General features: G+C 39.5%; 1 pseudogene across 1 annotated transcript; it reads left to right on the top strand.

Moving 5' to 3' along the window:
• The first annotated feature begins 270 nt into the window (after positions 1-270).
• Positions 271-12067, top strand: LOC137720809 (disease resistance-like protein DSC1; annotated as a pseudogene). The gene is made up of 7 exons (XR_015961612.1): positions 271-1159; positions 1292-2405; positions 2545-2877; positions 2966-5441; positions 6532-6719; positions 7104-7118; positions 10862-12067. The product of XR_015961612.1 is annotated as a disease resistance-like protein DSC1 (transcript).
• Positions 12068-14262: the final 2195 nt, after the last annotated feature.

Here is a 14262-nt window from a genome sequence, read left to right as displayed (position 1 = left end):
TTAACTAAATGTTAAGAAAGTTAAAAAATTAAATTAAATTTATAAACTAAATGATATATTATTAATTAAAAATATTACATTAATCGACATTTAATGAATAATCTAATCATCTACAACTATAACTACAACATAATTTATAAATTTAACTTAAAAATTTAGTATTCTTTAACATTACTTTTTTTTTTTCTTGGTTTTGCTCAAGTGGACATTCCATTAATATTTCATTAAAACAAAAGAAAAAAATAAAAATAAAAAACACAAGGGAAACGAAACAAGGCCCGAAAACAGAGATTAGGCCCGAACAGAAGCAAAAAGCTCAAAGAAGAACAAAACCCTAGCAGCAGAGAAACTGTTAGTCGTCGTCCCCATCGCCGCGCTGGTGAGCCAATCGGATGAACGGCCGCTGGGATCCAGAAGAAGATAAGGGCAACAGAAAAAACTCCAAACACAGCACCTCCACCAGATGCACGAGATAAACCAAAAGACAGCCCAAGAAGTGCAGGACACGAATCCAACGTCGCCGCACTGATGAGCCAAACAGAATCATATCTTTGGGTACAATTTTTCCAGCCGATCGTTTAACTCCCAACTCCAAAATCTGACGCTCAATCGGCCATTTCAGCTTTTACGTTGCATTAGGCGAGTCGGTAGCGGACCATCTGCTGTGGATATCGTCCCTGTCAGATGTCAATGGCTGCTTCTTCCTCTTCCTCATGGAAATACGACGTCTTCCTGAATTTCAGAGGCGAAGACACAAGATCTTCGTCGGCCATCTCTACAGTGCTCTGCGTCGGAAAGCAATCAACACCTTCATCGACGCCGAAGAGCTCAGAAAAGGCAACGACCTTTCGGAACTCCTTGCGGCTATCGAGTCGTCGAGGCTTTCGATCGTGGTTTTCTCCCAGGACTACGCTTCTTCGACGTGGTGCTTGAAAGAACTGGTCAAAATCCTGGAGTGCATGGATGCAAAGAAGCAGATAGTGGTGCCGATTTTCTACCAAGTTGATCCATCTGAAGTTCGTAAGCTCAAGAGAAGTTTTGCAGAAGCTTTTCCTCAAAACGAAGGTGAATCGAGCGCCGAAATGAAAGAGGTGGAGAGCTGGAGGTCCGCGCTAACCAGAGCTGCCAATTTATCCGGCTGGGATTCGCGAAAATTCGAGTAATTACTGTTCGATTATATTCTTAATTACTTTTGAATTGGGATTTTTAAAGCATCTAGTTTAATTGGGTGTCACTGTATAATGTATATTTTCTTAGCAAAATTGGCAATGCTGTTTTTCTTATTACATAGGGATGATGCCAAGCTTATTGAGGAAATTGTGGATGATATATTTGAGAGATTGATCGAAATCTCGTCAAGCAAAGATAATGGATTGATTGGAATGGATTCTCATATGCGTAAAATGCATTTATTGTTATATGCTGATCCTCCTGGGTTGCATAAGGATGATGTTCGTATTGTCGGAATATGGGGTATGGGTGGTCTAGGCAAAACAACTATCGCTAGAGCTATTTATGATGAAATCGCTTGTCAATTTGAAGCTTGTTGCTTTCTTGACAATGTCAAGGAGGGTTTCAAGAATCATGGCAAACTACATATGCAGACACAACTTCTATCAAGTATCTCTAATAACAAGGTGGTGAGTTCAGACATTTCGAGTAAAGGTTTTGAGGTGATGTTAAAGAGCCTAGGTCAGAGAAAAGTTCTTATTGTTGTTGATGATGTGAACAAATTAGACCAAATTGAAGCTTTACTAGGAAAGCAACATTCCTTTGGTGGTGGTAGTAGAATCATTATAACAACGAGAGATTTGCAATTACTAAGTGGAGCTAATGCGATCTATAAGCCTGAGATTTTCAGTGATTCCGAAGCTCTGGAGCTCTTTAGGAAGCACGCCTTCAGAACAAACCAACCCACCTTAAATTATGATCAGCTGATTCAGCTCTCAAGGCGTGTCTTACACTACGCTCAAGGTCTGCCTTTAGCACTCAAAGTCTTGGGAGCTTTTCTTCATAACAAAACTGTACGCCAGTGGGAAGATGTGTTAGAAAAAATAAGGAAAATCCCACAAAGGGGAATTAATGATGTGCTTAAAACAAGCTTCGATGGACTCGATGAAACGGAGAAGGACATCCTTCTAGATATTGCATGTTTCCTTAAAGGAATGAAAAAAGACTATGCAACTGCAATTCTGGACAGTTGTGGTTTCTATCCTCATACTGGAATAGGAGTTCTAATCAATCAAGCTCTCATATCTGTCTCGAAGGAGGGGCAACTGGAGATGCATGATTTACTAGAGGAAATGTGTCGGGAAATCGTTCGCCAAGAATCTATCAAAGAGCCTGGGAGAAGAAGTAGGTTGTGGAGTTATGAAGATGTTCATCATGTGCTGACTCAAAATACAGTGAGATATCTTTTTCTTATGCAATGTTTCATAGAAAGCCGGCCAAAATCTATTTTATAGCAAACATGCATTGTTTATAATATTCAATAAGGTTCTTGGTGTTTTCCTTCACTTTAATTTACATTGTTGGTTTATCCAGGCTACAGAAGCAGTTGAAGGCATAATCCTGGATTCAGCAATCTTTAAAGAGGGATGCTCAAATACTGAAGCTTTTGTTAGTATGACAAAACTAAGACTGCTCATGATCCGTGATGGTGCTTATACTTGCACCAAGTACTTTGACCATCGAGCTCCACATGATTGCTTCATACAGCACTGGATTGCGGACTTAAAGTTCCAATCTTCTCAGTTGACGTGTCTCCTCTGGCGTTATTGCCCCCTAAAGTCTTGGCCATCCAACTTTCAGTTCAAGAATCTTGTAAACCTTGACATGAGCTATTGTTGCATCGAACAACTTTGGAAAGGAGCCGAGGTACGATTTTTCATTTACGTAAATATATTTATTTTCAATGTTGAGGTTCTGAGATGTGTTGTGCATGTTTTCTTTAACTTTTTAACAGCCTCTGGAAAAGTTGAAATTCATCAACTTAAGTTATTGTAAATACCTTAAGAAAACCCCCGACTTCACAAAGGCTACAAGTCTCGAGGAACTAAATCTCAAAGGTTGTAAAGGGTTATATGAGGTTGACCCATCCATTTCAGCTCTGAAAAACCTTGTTATATTGAATCTAGAAGACTGTCGAGAACTCAAGAGCCTGCCGAGCATCAGTCATATGGGATCTCTTCAAACCCTTAATCTTTCTGGTTGCCCAAACTTTGAGAAGTTTCCAGAGATTTCAGATGCTATGGAGAAGCTATCAAAGTTATATTTAGATGGGACTGCAATTAAAGAACTGCCTTCGTCAATTAATAAACTCACGGGCCTTACTATTTTGGACCTACGAGGCTGTCGAGAACTCAAGAGCCTGCCGAGCAGCATTCATATGGGATCTCTTCAAACCCTTAATTTTTCTGGTTGCTCAAACTTGGAGAAGTTTCCAGATATTTCGGATGTTATGGAGAGGCTATCAGAGCTTTATTTACATGGGACTGCAATTAAAGAACTGCCTTCGTCAATTAATAAACTCACGGGCCTTACTGTTTTGGACCTACGAGGCTGTCTAGAACTCAAGAGCTTGCCGAGCAGCATTCATATGGGATCTCTTCAAACCCTTAATCTTTCTGGTTGCTCAAACTTGGAGAAGTTTCCAGATACTTCAGATGTTATGAAGAAGCTATCAGGGCTTTATTTAAATGGGACTGCAATTAAAGAAGTGCCTTCGTCAATTAATAAACTCACGGGCCTTACTGTTTTGGACCTAAAAGGCTGTCGAGAACTCAAGAGCCTGCCGAGCAGCAATCATATGGGATCTCTTCAAACCCTTCATCTTTCTGGTTGCTCAAACTTTGAGAAGTTTCCAGATATTTCGGAGAGGCTATCAAAGCTTTATTTAGGTGGGACTGCAATTAAAGAACTGCCTTCGTCAATTAATAAACTCACGGGCCTTACTGTTTTGGAACTACGAGGCTGTCGAGAACTCAAGAGCTTGCCGAGCAGCATTCATATGGGATCTCTTCAAACCCTTAATCTTGCTGGTTGCTCAAACTTGGAGAAGTTTCCAGATACTTCAGATGTTATGGAGAAGCTATCAAACCTTTATTTAGGTGGGACTGCCATTAAAGAAGTGCCTTCGTCAATTAATAAACTCACGGGCCTTACTGTTTTGGACCTACAAGGCTGTCGAGAACTCAAGAGCCTGCCGAGCAGCATTCTTATGGGATCTCTTCATACCCTTAATCTTTCTGGTTGCTCAAACTTGGAGAAGTTTCCAGATATTTCAGATGTTATGGAGAAGCTATCAATGCTTTATTTAGATGGGACTGCAATTAAAGAACTACCTTCGTCAATTAATAAACTCACGGGCCTTACTGTTTTGGACCGACAAGGCTGTCGAGAACTCAAGAGCCTGCCGAGCAGCATTCTTATGGGATCTATTCAAACCCTTAATCTTTCTGGTTGCTCAAACTTTGAGAAGTTTCCAGATATTTCAGATGGTATGGAGAAGCTATCATGGCTTTATTTAAATGGGACTGCAATTAAAGAACTGCCTTCGTCAATTAATAAACTCACGGGCCTTACTTTTTTGGACCTACGAGGCTGTCGAGAACTCAAGAGCCTGCCGAGCAACATTCTTATGGGATCTCTTCAAACCCTTAATCTTTCTGGTTGCTCAAACTTTGAGAAGTTTCCAGATATTTCAGATGGTATGGAGAAGCTATCATGGCTTTATTTAAATGGGACTGCAATTAAAGAACTGCCTTCGTCAATTAATAAACTCACGGGCTTTACTGTTTTGGACCTACGAGGCTGTCGAGAACTCAAGAGCCTGCCGAGCAGCATTCTTATGGGATCTCTTCAAACCCTTAATCTTTCTGGTTGCTCAAACTTGGAGAAGTTTCCAGATATTTCAGATGTTATGGAGAAGCTATCAAAGCTTTATTTAGATGGGACTGCAATTAAAGAACTACCTTCGTCAATTAATAAACTCACGGGCCTTACTGTTTTGGACCTACGTGGCTGTCGAGAACTCAAGAGCCTGCCGAGCAGCATTCTTATGGGATCTCTTCAAACCCTTAATCTTTCTGGTTGCTCAAACTTGGAGAAGTTTCCAGATATTTCAGATGTTATGGAGAAGCTATCAAAGCTTTATTTAGATGGGACTGCAATTAAAGAACTACCTTCGTCAATTAATAAACTCACGGGCCTTACTGTTTTGGACCTACGAGGCTGTCGAGAACTCAAGAGCCTGCCGAGCAGCATTCTTATGGGATCTCTTCAAACCCTTAATCTTTCTGGTTGCTCAAACTTTGAGAAGTTTCCAGATATTTCAGATGGTATGGAGAAGCTATCATGGCTTTATTTAAATGGGACTGCAATTAAAGAACTGCCTTCGTCAATTAATAAACTCACGGGCCTTACTGTTTTGGACCTACGAGGCTGTCGAGAACTCAAGAGCCTGCCGAGCAGCATTCATATGAGATCTCTTCAAACCCTTAAATCTTTCTGGTTGCTCAAACCTTGAGATGTTTCCAGAGATTTCAGAAGTTATGGAGGAGTTGTCAAAGCTTTATTTAGATGGGACTGCAATTAAAGAACTGCCTTCGTCAATTAATAAACTCACGGGTCTTCCAATTTTGGACCTAAGAGGCTGTCGAGAACTCAAGAGCCTGCTGAGCAGCATTCAGATGGGATCTCTTCGAACCCTTGATCTTTCTCATTGCTCAAACTTTGAGAAGTTTCCAGATATTTCAGATGTTATGGAGAATCTATCAGAGTTATATTTACAATGGACTGCCATTAAAGAACTGCCTTCGTCAATTAATAAACTCACGGGCCTTACTCTCTTGGACCTAAGACACTGTCGAGAACTCAAGAGCCTGCCGAGCAGCATTCATATGGGATCTCTTCAAACCCTTAATCTTTCTGGTTGCTCAAACTTTAAGAAGTTTCCAGAGATTTCAGATGCTATGGAGAATCTATCAGAGTTATATTTAGATGGGACTGCCATTAAAGAACTGCCTTCATCAATTAATAAACTCACGGGCCTTACTGTTTTGAACCTATCTGGGTGTCAAGAACTCAAGAGCCTGCCTAGCAGCATTCATATGGGATCTCTTCAAACCCTTAATCTTTCTGGTTGCTCAAACCTTGAGAAGTTTCCAGAGATTGCAGATGCTATGGAGAATCTATCAAAGTTATATTTAGATGGGACTGCAATTAAAGAACTGCCTTTGTCAATTAGTAAACTCATGGGCCTTACTGTTTAGGGAATCTTCTTCTAGGGCTTGTTACGTTGAACCTAAGAGATTGCAAAAAACTCAAGTCTCCCAAGCAGCATTTGTGATCTCAAGTCTCCCAAGCAGCATTTGTGATCTCAAGTCCCTTCACTATCTTAGTCTTTCTGGTTGCCCAAAGTTTGAGGTGTTGGAATTATTGGGTATTGCTCATTTATCATTATTGAATACATTATAACTCTGTAGAAACAATTTTGAGAGCTTCATTGGTTAACAAGTCTCAAATTGGAAGGTTGCAAGGGACTGAAATCAATACCAGAGATTTCATCAACTATAAGGTTCATAGATGCCCCTGATTGCACAGCTTTGGAATCTGTTTCAAGACCGAGCAAGTTTTTTCCCAAGAATCTTTACTTGACATTTTCAAACTGCTTCCAGCTGGTGCAAAATCTATTTGAAGATATTGTGGAAGCTCATCAGGTCTCTGTCTCTCTCTCTCTCTCTCTCTCTCTCTCTCTCTCTCTCTCTCTCTCTCTCTCTCTCTAGGTGCGAAAGTACGAACATATCTAATGCAAGTCCAGTTTACCTTTGTTTTCATTCTGCAGGGTAATCTGCAACCTCTTTCCTTGTTTATGTATCTTTCTGGAAGTAAACTTTCAGATTGGTTCAGCCATCAGTGTAGCAGATCTTCCGTAACTGTGCATCTACCACCAGTCTCGGATCGTAAGATTTTAGGATTCGCTTTGTGCGGTGTTACTAAGTTCAAGTTGCATATTATACATCTGATCTATCTGCTCTGTGTTTTTGTACCTTCAAAGGAGAGCATGGCGAGCATGGTTTCTGCTTTGATTTGCTTGATTTGAGCATCACAAGGGGCAGGTTACTTGAGTCAGATTATGTGATTCTGGGGTACCAGTTCAGCAGCATCGCATCAGAAGGAGTGGAGTTCGTCTCTTTTATGCCAATTGTGAGGAGGTGCATTATCTCTTTTAAGCCAATTGTGAGAGGAAGCTAATTGTAAGCCGTGTGGTCCCTTTTATCCCAAATTTGAGGTGGTGCGTTATTGAAGCGTGATACAGCCGGATCAATTCCACTTTCAAGAACAACACTATCATCATGAGAATTCTGAAGCCGAACTTCGTGCTTTTGGCAAATCACTGGTAAGAGTTACTCATTCTGAGAGGAACCGTGAGAGGTGTTACTATAATGAGGGTGATCAAAATGGAAGTGATACCTCTGACGCAGAGGATTTGTATTCTAAAAGATTGGTACTGCCTGATGGGGCAAAGGAAAACTGAAGAGAATAATCCCTGTGTGTTGGATTTGATGGATCAGTCCTGTTGGGTCTCGACCCTTTCTACGCGGACCTAAACCCAGACTGTTGTGGCTCTTTAGTTGGCATATGCGGTCACATGCTAGGTCTTTTTAGTGCTCGTATATAAAGCCTCGCATTGGAAAGGAGCTGAGGTACGATTTTTCATTTACGTAAATTTATTATTTTCAATGTTTAGGTTCTGAGTTGTGCATGTTTTCTTGGACTTTTTAACAGCCTCTGGAAAAGTTGAAATTCATCAATTTAAGTCATTGTCAATACCTTATGAAAACCCCCGACTTCACAAAGGCTACAAGTCTTGAGGAACTAATTTGAAATCAAGTGAAGGGATCAAATTTGTTTTAGACAGCTGCAAAACTCTTTCTTTTGAAATGTGTCCCTACCTTTTATGCCACAAAATATAAGAAACTTCAGATTCATGCATCCTTTTAGTATTAACATTCATAACAGGTAAGGATGTTTGATCAACAATGCATTCCAATTTCCATAATTCATCATGCATAAGTGCTGATCCCAATAATGAATGCAATCTGTTTTTTCTAAAAAATTTGATGTTGTCATCATTCACAAGAAAAGCAAAACCTTGTTTGACTAATTTTGATGCTGAAAGTAAGTTTCTCCTCATAGCTGGAACATAAAGCACATCATTTAATTTCAGTATAAAACCCGATTTTAGTTTAAGTCTTATGACCCCAACGGCCTCTACATTCACTTTTGTCCCTTCACCTACAAAAACATTGTAAGAATCTTTACTTGGTTGCTTTTGTTTTTGAAAACCATGCAATGTATCTATAATGTGCACAGATGATCCAGTGTCAAACCACCAGGAATCTATAGGGATTTCAATCAGATTAGACTCCACACAAACATAGACATCAGTTCTACCTTTACTTTTCAGCCAGTCCTTAAATTGTTCATAATCTTTTCTATAATGACCCTTGAGTTTGCAATGATGACACTTGATTTTAGAGACATCCTTAATTTTGACATTAAGATTGTTAGATTTAAAGGCTTTAGTATTTTTAGCAGACTTGCCAAAAGACTTAGAGGCCTTACCAGAAGCAATAATGGTCTCATTGTTCCTAGCTTGCACAAAATTGATAGCTTCAACCTCCTTGCCTTTTTCCTGTTTCTGACGAGTCTCCTCTTGAACACACTGGGCTCTTAACTCATCAACAGTCCATGTTTTGTCCTGAGTATTGTAGGACACCTTTAACTGGCTGTACTCTGTAGGAAGTGCCTTTAGAATCATGAAGACTAGCTGTTTTTCCCCAATGTTGACATCCATAGAGTTGAGTTTCTCTGCAGCATCAGTCATCTTCATGATGTGGTCCCTAATGGAAGCATTCCTGTCAATCTTGTAGGTTGTTAGCATAGACATATACTGACTAATTTTTGCCTTCTCGGATTCTTTGAACTTATTTTCAATGGCCTTGAGGTAGTCATTTGCAAGATCTTGTTTCTTAATTCCCCCTCTCACAGTATCTGTCATTCCACTTTCAAGGATAGAAAGAGCAATTTTGTTGGCTCTTGTCCACCTTTCATGCTCATTTTTCTCAGACTTAGTACTCTTATCTGTCAATTTTGGTGGTTGGGGCATGGCAAGTACAATGTCAATTTCATTCAGAGTCAACAGCTACCCTATTTCTCTTCTCCACTTCTTGTAATTGCTTCCTCCAGTGTGGATAGGAATACTAGCCAGATTTAGAGTCTTCAGAGAAACTGTAGATGAACAATAATGAAATCACAAAAACTTAAAGTTCCTGATTTCAATCTACTTTCACTGAATGTTTCAATGTAGAGTCAATTTAGTCATATATATAGTCCCTTCATGATATATGAAAAGCATACATAGATTAAATAACTCAACATCGATCATTAACTCATCATATTATCAAGATAGTCACCATACCATATCTGACATGAATCCAAGAAAACAATAGTCGTCAGTCAACATTTGATCAGAACAGATGAAGGGGAAATTTAAGAAGTCACAAAAAGGGAAACAAGTGAATCTTAAATAACAAAACGTCATATTCATCACCATGTGATTTATCAGAAAATTTTAAAAAATTCAAGAAGAGAATTTCTGATGTGAATCACCCAGCTAACAAAATGCTAAATTTTAATCAGAGATTACCTTTGTAGAATATGATAGTCAGCGGAAGCATAAATATAGTGTTATTGAATCACTTGTCGTCAAGAAATAAAGGAATTAGAGAAAGAATTCTCCAGGTCGAAGTCATTCAGTACCAGAAAGTGTAAAGAACACCATACTGATGCAACGGTCAAAAACGAGAATCCTTTTTGATGTTTCTCTCTCCTTGTTCTAAGGGTCAAAAGTTTAAAATATCTAATTAAGAGAAAACGACGTCGTTTTTTTTTTTTTTTTTTTTTTAGTTTTCTCCTATCTTTCACCATCACCTTTGTTCGTAAGATCAACGTAGTTAACAATTGTTAATTAACAAAACAAATTCGTTGAATTCAATTGCAAGAACCACAAGGCTCTGATACCACATGTTAATCTAAACTCAAAATACTAGGAATTGTTCTAGCAATCAAACCACAACAAGTCTGTTGAAATCAAGAACGAGAAGAACATGACTAGCCTGTAGATGAGGAAGATGATGTAGAAACCATCCTGACACAAAAACTTCTCCTCTCTTGCAAGATCTTGATGCTCAATCAAACAATAGGTATTTGATTCCCAATAGAGTCAGTATCTTGTGAGAGCAGCAGCCCATGTTATTTATACTGCGAAAAACAACTTGATCGCCCTTTTACAATCCTATAAGGAATACTAAACCATAATCCTTATCCAAGCATGAGTCTTAATCCAAGTAAGTTGATGAGTCTCAATTCTATAAAATAGAACAACTCCAATTACGCATAGACTTCTTCATATTAATTCAAAACACTTTAATGATCATTACAAGTCTTACAAGAATCAAACTCACACTCTAACATCGGCTTCATCGTTTTGACAGATCTCAAATTGGAAGGTTGCAAGAGAATGAAATCAATAACAGAGCTTTCATCAAGCATAAATTTCATAGACGCCCATGATTGCACAGCTTTGGAAACTGTTTTCAGGACCAAACCTTCTTTACAGTAATCTTTACTTCACATTTTCAAACTGCTTCCAGCTGGTGCAAAATCTATTTGAAGAAATTATAGAAGCTCATCAGGTCTCTCTCTCTCTCTCTCTCTCTCTCTCTCTCTCTCTCCACGTGCGAAAGTACGAAACATATCTAATACAAGTTCAGTCTACTTTGTTTTCGTTCTGTAGGGTTATCTGCAAACTCTTTCCTTGTTTATGTACCTTCCTGGAAGTAAACTTTCAGATTGGTTCTGTCATCAGTGTAGTGGATCTTCAGTAACTGTGCATCTACCACCGGTGTCGGATCATAAGATTTTGGGATTTGCTGTATGCGGTTTTACTAAGTTCAAGTACGCGCATTATGTGTCTGATCTATCTGCCCTGTGTTTTTGTACCTCAAAAGGAGAGCACAGCGAGCTCAGTTTCAGATTTGATTTGCTTGATTGGAGTCACAAGTGACAGGTTACTTGAGTAAGATCACATGTTCATGGGATATCTTCCATTGAAAATAGGTGTGCAGCTAAGTGAGCGCTATACCACCGAGGCCACATTTAGAGTTGAACTAAAAGATGGAGTCCAATCACGTGATTCTTGGGCACCAGTGCAGCAGCATCGCATCAGAAGGTGTGGAGTTTGTCTCTTTTATGCCAATCATGAGGAGCTGCATAACAAAAGCATGACACAGCCCGACTTTCGTCATGAAAATTCTGCAGCGGAACTTCGTGCTTTACGCAGATCACTGGTAAGAGTTGCTCATTCTAAGAGGAACCGTAAGGGGTGTTGCTATAATGAGGCTGAACAAAGTGGGGGTGAAACCCCTGATGAAGAGGATTTACATTCTAAAAGATTGGTACTTCCTGATGGGGCAAAGGAAAACTGAAGAGAATAACTCCTGTGTGTTGGATTTGATGCCTTAGTTCTGTTGGGTCTCGACCCTTTCTTACGCGGACCTAAAACCAAACTGTTGTGGCTCTTTAGTTGGCATATGCGGATCACATGCTAGGTCTTTTTAGTGCTCGTATATAAAGCCTCACATTGTGCAATTTGGATGAGAGGGTGGGAACCGAAGCAGCTGCACCAGTGTGACGGAAAGAGGAGCCGAAACCCAATATAAGAGAGAAATAATTGGGAGCTGCTGCATTTAAGTTTTGTAAGAGTGAATCCAATTAGAGATTGTTGTAGTTGCAGAGAGACAAATATTTTGTTTCTAATTCGTTTTTTCCCTCTTCTATTTGTGTTTGTATTTGGGTGTATTTTGGGTTTGAGTTTGAGAGCTTTCTTTGTAATCTCGTTTTGTTTATTAGTGGAACTTCCTCGTTGTCCCCAAACTGGATGTAGGTTCACGCCGAATCAGTATAAATCTTTATGTCATTTTGAATTGTTTGTTTTGTCATATTTCTCCGTGTTAGTTTATTGGTTTCAAACTAGCGCTTCCGCACAACACTCTGAACCCTAGTGAAGGTGGAGAGGAGCTTGTTGTATTTGGAAGTGCCAATTCAGATAATTTGAGTCATCCAATTTGACATTGACAGAGGTGGAGAGGAGCTTCTTGTAATGTTAATTCAACATTAGAACAAGAGAAATAGCTCCATGTGCTGAAATTGAAGAATTCAGTTGCAAACAACACATTTATGTTGCTCATTAGAACAAGATTAATTAGAATAATTAAGTTTTTAATTGCCCAATTATTCCGTCCCATACGAATTTAGAATATGGAGGACGTGTTTCTGCATTGTTTTCAAATGTCCTAAGCACTTTGTAGAGCTGTAGTAACTTTGCAACCACAAGACATCAATACCAACTACCAAGTACCCTTAATTACTCTTCCAGATGTCTCATATACTCTTCGTGTTGACATGAACGAGAGATTTTTTAGTGTGTTTGGCACACGGCTCAATACATCAAGTTTTATAATATAATTTGTTGAAAACTTTAATTTTTTTTTTAATGAATTGTATCATGACTCTTGATGTTCGATGTGACATCCCACATCACCCAGGGGAGTGATCTTTATATGTATATTCTCATCCCTACCTAGCACGAGGCCTTTTGGGAGGTCACTGGCTTCAGGTTCCGTAGGAACTCTGGGAGCTCACTGGCTTCGGGTTCCGTAGGAACTCCGAAGTTAAGCGAGAAGGGGGCTAGAGCAATCCCATGATGGGTGACCCATTGGGAAGTTCTCGTGTGAGTTCCCAGAAACAAAACCGTGAGGGTGTGGTCGGGGCCCAAAGCGGACAATATCGTGCTATGGTGGTGGAGCGGGCTCGGAAAATGATCCGCCCCGGGCCGGGATGTGACAATTGGTATCAGAGCCTAACCTTGGCCGTGGTGTGCCAACGAGGACGTCGGGCCCCTAAGGGGGGTGGATTGTGACATCCCACATCAGTCAGGGGAGTAATCCTTATATGTATATTCTCATCCCTACTTAGCACGAGGCCTTTTGGGAGCTCACTGGCTTCGGGTTCCGTAGGAACTCCGAAGTTAAGCGAGAATGGGGCTAGAGCAATCCCATGATGGGTGACCCATCGGGAAGTTCTTGTGTGAGTTCCCAGAAACAAAACCGTGAGGGCGTGGTCGGGACCCAAAGTGAACAATATCGTGCTACGGTGGTGGAACGGGCCCGGGAAGTGGTCCGTCCTGTGCCGGGATGTGACATTCGAGTAGTGTACCGGCCACACGAAAAAATTTCTCAACATGACCACAACCCAAAGGCACCGCTGTTAATTACTCATAAGAATACAAAGGTTTCATGAAAGAAAAAGGTTAGACTTCTCAATTTACGTTCAACTTAAATGAATTGCACACAAGTTATTTTGTTATGCAATTATGTAAAGCGTGCTAAAGTGTGCGTCACTTACAGATTAGGTGGGTTGGATGGAGACACAAACTCTTATTAACCATGTTAAATGGGTCAACACGATTATGCCCGACTTAAACAAATTTATTTTTTGTCTTTTCCAAGTTGGATTGTTGAATCTGTCTAAAATTGTTACCTCTACTCTTTCTTGGCACTTTCTACCTAAATTCGAGCAAAAACAATGAAAGGTACGTCCGAACAAAAATACAATAAAAGGTACATAATTCAATAATTTTTATATTTTTAATAGAAAAACACGCATGCAAGTAGCTTTTATTATAGTGGAAGAGAAAAGTGTTGCTCTTACACTACGGAGTAGATTCAAACTTTGTTGGCTCTTTAGAGTCATTTTCAATGAAGAGGGCTAAATGTTCAAAAGCTAAAAAATGGTTTGATTTGTTCAAAAATCTATCTCCAACCGATGGTTGTACTATAACCTATTGAGCCCACCAGACCACTTTTTGGTTAAATGAGCATCAAGATGACCAAACATAGCCTTTTTTGGGACCCCATCTTCTCACTTGAAATAATTGATTCAAATTCAACGGCTAATTTGAAAACGTCAAACGGTAGTTTAGTTAAATTAACAAATATATTTAAAGTATAAACTTAAAACTAATAAATTATTGAGCGGGCTATGTTTAGCCTTGGAGATTGTAGATGGGTATGATCTGATACCATTTATTTAAAAATAATATTTTACAAGGCTATAATTTTAAAAGTAGCTATGACC

This window comes from Pyrus communis, chromosome 1 (genome assembly GCF_041283825.1).
Source record: "Pyrus communis isolate YQ-2024b chromosome 1, ASM4128382v1, whole genome shotgun sequence".
NCBI lineage: Eukaryota > Viridiplantae > Streptophyta > Magnoliopsida > Rosales > Rosaceae > Pyrus > Pyrus communis.
This window is presented reverse-complemented; position numbering and strand designations above follow the sequence as displayed.